We start from the raw sequence: 6,289 nt of genomic DNA, 5'->3' as shown, positions 1-6,289 counted from the left end.
TCTAATAAAGTCTGGGGTCAGGTATGGAAGACCCAAATCGGCAAAGTTCTGTACCTGAACCTGAACCTTACCATTTGGGTAACCTCATCCCTACAAAGAGGAATTAATATCACAATGTAAAATGTTATTCCTGTTAGGACAGAAAAAGGCCATAAAGGTTCTATAATTCTATCAGAAAAGGTTTTGTTAAAGGGGAGGCGGACTTAAAGGAGATGTTTAACGCCCTTGATATATATATATATATATATATATATATATATATATATATATATATATATATGTATGGCAATGATAAGCCAACAGTAGCTGAGGTGTCACAAATTGAGTTTACTAAGATCTTATCTCCAGGAAGTTCTTGTCTACACCATCACCGACTTACAGGATACTAAGTGACAAGTAAAAAATAACATAAGGATGAAACTCATGTGACAAAATGAGGTTCCTATGTCTATTAGCCAGTATGTCTGACAACTACAGAAAACATCTCTTATTCTGGAGGACCCAGCATTTACTGTACATATTATACACGGAGCCTATGGATTTCTATGCAAACTGTGTAATACCTTATGTCTCCTGGGGAGGCACTGTTGTGCTAGGAAACACTTGCTCCCTGACTTTTCCATAAGTTACTGTCCCTGTCTCCAGCTCTGAGTATACAATATCCCCTTTACCAACACTAAGGGATTGTCCTATTATAGGGCTACTACTTCGTACTTTTAAAGTGACAGAATAGAGTTGACCTTTAAAAAAACCTCTTTCGACGTGCTCTCCAAGGTCAAATGGATAACGTGGGGATAGGTTGTTCTCCCCTCAAGAACATCTAAGTGATGAGGTTTTCTGACGTCAAAGCCACAAAAATCATGTAACCTTCTGTGTTCCATAAACCTGTTCAACACTGCCCCCACAGGCAGGGAGAAGTATGACAGGCGAGCACCTGATGAAGTCACATATTCATATCCAGCGGCACATTCTCAGTGGAGGATTTGGGTCTTCCGGCGATTCACTAAGGTAGTGCGCCTGATGTCCACCAGGTGTCGCTGCTGCGCTGAATTCCGTCAGAGTGCACTGAAGTTCACCGTCCTACCCTGGGTGCAGGTAAGCGCATGTCAAGCGACACTTTTTTTTAAAAAAAAAAACGTTTTTTTTTTAATCCGTCAGGTTTTCTTGCGGCCGCGCTCCCAATTTCCGTCGCGTGCATGCCGGCACCGATGCGACACAATCCGATCGCGTGCGCCAAAATCCAGGGGCAATTCAGAGAAAATCGGCGCAAATCAGAAATATTCGGGAAACCGCGATTCGGGACCCTAGTAAATGACCCCCATTGCCTTTTTTTGGCTGTTTGTGGTAGTTTGTTCTGAGCATAAAAAATATAACATCAGGCAAAAACACATCAATCCCTTTAATTACTTGTTAGTTTATCCTTGATTCTGCAGACGTTCCTTATTTTGACCTTGAGATAAATCCACCAGGTCCTTTAAGGTTCGGAGATTCACAACTAAGGCAAAAATTGGCACCCCCTGTAGGCCAATGAATTAGTCCGGGCTGGTGTAGCAGCAGTTCTGGTAAAGAAAATTAAGTTTTATAATTTTTTTTGTCAAAAATGTAATAAAATTATGTAAACTTACTGTGTATAATAGGACGAGACTGTAATACCATCACAGGGTCCTTACTAGTTCCTGCCTGATAATTGTTTTCTTACTTTGTTTTTACCTCCGCCCATGGTTGTCCCATTTGTTTCTAACTCCATTTCTGTGATCCCCATCCCGACCTATATCCTCTATATTGACACCGACCTTGGCTTGTACTAGACTCTACTTTTGCTCAACCCAAGGTGCTCCACACTGGCATCACTTTAGCAGTTTAGGTGGCTATCACCTACACTACTTTGGGATCATTCAATAGGTAGTGGTGTGGGGGCTCCCTTTAGAAGCATCCAGATCTCTGCAGAGAGCAGAAAGGTGTCCTTCACTCTTCGGAGAGCTATCACTAAAGCAGGATCAGTTCTAAGGTAGCAACTTGGTAAGTTCCGTGTAGGGACAACCAGGTTCTTGTGTAGGGGTTACAGGGTGGAAACCAGGGAGGTCACTTAGACAATGCTTTGGGAATGGTGGTGGTTCTCAGCTTTGTTTTATTGTAGCCAATTGATAAGATCAAAAACATTCTTCTTTTGCTCAAATGATCATAAGTATTCATACTTACTGCTGTGACACTCATGCTTTCCATTTCCTTCTGATCCTCCTTGAGATGGTTCTACTCCTTCACTGGACTCCAACTGGGTTTATATAATCTAATTGAACTTGATTAGGAAAGGCTAATATAAGATCTCACAGCTCACAGCGCTCATGAGATCACATGAGAATTTTGAGGTCTAAGGAACTGCCCAAGGAGCTCAGAGACAGAATTGTGGCAAGGCACAGGTCTGGCCAAGGTTACAAAAGAATTTCTGAAGCCCTCAAGGTTCCTAAGAGAACAGTGGCCTCCATAATCCTTAAAAGGAAGAAGTTTGGGATGACCACAACTCTTCCTCAACCTGGCCATCCAGCCAAACTAAGTAATCATGGGAGAAGAGCCCCAAGATCACTGTGGCTGAGCTCCAGAGATGCAGGAGGGAGATTGGAGTCACCTATCACTGCAGCCTCCCCCAGTCAGATCTTTATGGCAGAGTCTGGAAGCCTCTCCTCAGTGTAAGACATATGAAAGACACATACAGTGTGCAAAACACATGAAGGCCTCGCAGACTATGAGAAAATAAGAACCTTTTCTGACAAGATGGGGGCAGAGTGTACAATAATGAGCAAAAAGGGACTTTTTTTTAATCTTACCAATTCTTACCAATTGGCTGTAATGAGGTTGGTCTACTCAAGGAGGTGGAAATGTGTTACTATATTTTAATATGATCAGATAAAGATGTCTGTCCATATTAGTGACTGTAAGAAGAGCAGCTCTGAAGCACAAACTGCAGCTCCACTATGTAGAATACTGTAAAAACTAGAAAAGAACAAGCAACACTAGACCAGACTATCGAATTGATCTTGTACTAGATTGTCTTGTCTTCTGTGGGCATCTCCCGGGTTTATCGATGATGTGGTCATGACCTCACTGCCATATTTCCTTCCTCTTTCTTCTTCTTGGTTTAACTGTCTTTCTCTAGAGTTCTGTCCCTCACAAACTGTTAGTGAGAAGATATCTCCAAAATTAAACAACTATTAAGAAATATTAAAAGGGGAAGTGCTACCTTTTACGCATAAGAAACTTGTGTGACTTGTGGTTGAAGACTTTAAAAAACCTTAACCCAAGCTTCAACGTGATGTTAACGAACCCTTCCGGAGGTCTTACGAGGATCCGGTAGCAGCTCCCCAACCATAGAACAATCTCTGGCCTCAGCGGTCATGTAGCAATCACTTGTGACCTCCAAGACCATGAATTGGTTGAGCCATCACATTTACAATGTAGGTGACCTCATTATTTACAGTCCAACGGGACCGGTAGCACCAAGGACCAAGGAGCTACCACTGAAACCAAAGAAACCCTCGGAAGAGGGAAGTATCTGTAGCACCGGGGCCCAAGGAGCTACCACTGTAACCAAAGAAACCCTCGGAAGAGGGAAGTATCTGTAGCACCGGGGACCAAGGAGCTACCACTGTAACCAAAGAAACCCTCGGAAGAGGGAAGTATCTGTAGCACCGGGACCAAGGAGCTACCACTGAAACCAAAGAAACCCTCGGAAGAGGGAAGTATCTGTAGCACCGGGACCAAGGAGCTACCACTGAAACCAAAGAAACCCTCGGAAGAGGGAAGTATCTGTAGCACCAGGGACCAAGGAGCTGCCACTGAAACCAAAGAAACCCTCGGAAGAGGGAAGTATCTGTAGCACCAGGGACCAAGGAGCTGCCACTGAAACCAAAGAAACCCTCGGAAGAGGGAAGTATCTGTAGCACCAGGGACCAAGGAGCTGCCACTGAAACCAAAGAAACCCTCGGAATAGGGAAGTATCTGTAGCACCAGGGACCAAGGAGCTGCCACTGAAACCAAAGAAACCCTCGGAAGAGGGAAGTATCTGTAGCACCAGGGACCAAGGAGCTGCCACTGAAACCAAAGAAACCCTCGGAAGAGGGAAGTATCTGTAGCACCAGGGACCAAGGAGCTGCCACTGAAACCAAAGAAACCCTCGGAATAGGGAAGTACCGTATCTGTAATTTTCTTATATATATGTATATTTTGCACAAATTCCACATTCTCCCAAATATCATAAAACCCCATAACTTAAATTTGCCCTAAAGCAATGTTCTTACGACAAGTCATCGATGTCAGATCACCGGTGGTCGAATACTAGGCCCCCCCCCCCCCAAACGAAATAACGAAATCAGTTTGTAAAAGTCTGTTAAGGAACAAGAAACTTTTTTGGGGTTTTTAATTACATTGCTAAAAGTTAAGATTAACTTAAGGCCAAAAGAACAAGACATGACATAGAGACACGTGTGAAGGTAGAATGTAAAAGTTCTTCCAGTCTTTAAGAGGTTAAGAAACTTGTTCACATCTGATTACCCAGAAAGCCAAATCACAATAACCATCAAGGTTCCCAGACTTTAAGATGGAGGCAGATAACAGCCCCTGTGGGTAATAAGTGACTTCTGTCCTTATGTTATCTTCTAATCAGCCATTTTTATGGTAGACCGCCACCAACAATCTCACCGATCCTGTTGAGCAAGTTCCCTGGATCGCCATAAGTGACCACATGAATGTTAATGGGGTTTTCTTGTTTCACAACATTGATCAGGGGGTAACATAGGTGGTGGAGGGGGGTCCAACCTTCAGCTCCTTCTCCTTGTGAGGGGCTTAATAGGCCTTAGATGGCCCCATATAAACAATGACACCACCAGCACCTATGGTCTTATGGTGAAACAAGGGACCCACATTATGATGATTGGTGGTCTTCCCAGCCGAAAATCTCCACCAATCATCCCTGTTCTCGAGTCTGGTAGAGATTCACCAATGAGCAACCTATCTCTTCTCCACAGGCAAGAGGATAACCAAGAGCTGATTAGGACCTTCATTGTAGGAAAGTTATGGGACCCTCAACTAACTTTTTTTTTATGGTTTGGCACTTGACACTTAGATATGGTACCAGAACCGAGTTACATTTTTGATAAATTGGTCCAGTTCACTGCTACAGTTCAAGGAACTTTGGAGGACCTTTCAAAGGTTCTGGAAGGGCTTCTGTCTGCATATTTGTCAGGAACCAACACAGGTCTGAAGGTTCTTCTCCTAATTATACTTACTGGTCAGTCTTAATCTTGGTGGTTGGTTTTGGTAGTTTTGGGTCTCAGGTGGCCTCAGATGAGACCCCCACCGATCACAAGGATAGTGGTCCCTTGAATCCATAAATTAATAACTGTTTAGAACACCACTTAAACTCCTAATGACTTCTAGGTCCCTTCTAATGGTGGTTGGTTTGACTCCGACCACTAGAGTTTAGGTCCTGTAGAGCTTCTGACCACCGAAAGGGTATTCTTTAGGGATCCATATATAACAGTATATTGTCTATGGGGCACAATAATTCTGTATATTAGGTAATATATGTATCCAGAGACACTCAGGCTGCACTAGTTACAAGCTGCTTGTATCATAGGAATAACCCTGTATACAATAAACATTGTGATGTCATCGCTTCTATCCCCATGCGGTGTCTACATGTCAACCAGTTCCCTGAAGTCTGTAAGCAAACTAGGTTTCTTATAGAAGAGAAGTTTGGATGTCAACAATATTCTTGTCAATACTTGTTCTATAAGAGGATTTATGTTGTTTCCTAAACACAGAACCATACCGGACCGACCACAAACCGGGCACTAACCTGTGGGTGTTATGTCAGTAGCTGATGGCTGAGGATAATCTTCACTAATACAAGCAGAATTTATCAACATTCCACCATTGAGACAGTAATTATTGCAAAAACAAATATAAAATTAATTATTGCAATTTTTATATTGTCCTCTAGAGGTCACTGCAGCAAACCAAACTCAGTCTCAGTTTACAGCATGCTGTGAAGTTGTAGAATCATATCAACTTTTTGCTTAATCCAACAATAAAGGATTGAAGGAGATTGCAGAAGCAAAAGATGACAGATTAAATTAATTGCAATTTTTAGATTGTCCTCTGGATGTCAGTGTAGCAAGCCACACCCTGTCTCGGTTTACAGCATGCTGTGAATTTGTTGAATCTCAATATCATATCAACTTTTTACTTAATCCAACAATAAAGAATTTAAGGAAATTTCAGAACCAAAAGATGA

The 6,289-nt window shown here is 42.5% G+C and overlaps 1 long non-coding RNA gene across 1 annotated transcript; it reads right to left on the bottom strand.

The window, feature by feature from the left end:
- Window positions 1-1,386: 1,386 nt before the first annotated feature.
- LOC140126195 (uncharacterized) lies at window positions 1,387-5,509 on the bottom strand. Its single transcript, XR_011854779.1, has 2 exons — window positions 5,280-5,509; window positions 1,387-1,559 (listed from the first exon to the last, which is right to left on the bottom strand). It is a non-coding gene; the product is annotated as an uncharacterized lncRNA (long non-coding RNA).
- Between the last annotated feature and the right edge of the window lie 780 nt (window positions 5,510-6,289).

Source organism: Engystomops pustulosus, chromosome 4 (assembly GCF_040894005.1).
Source record: "Engystomops pustulosus chromosome 4, aEngPut4.maternal, whole genome shotgun sequence".
Lineage (NCBI taxonomy): Eukaryota > Metazoa > Chordata > Amphibia > Anura > Leptodactylidae > Engystomops > Engystomops pustulosus.
The sequence above is the reverse complement of the archived record's forward strand: the minus strand, read 5'-3'. Positions and strand labels throughout refer to the sequence as shown.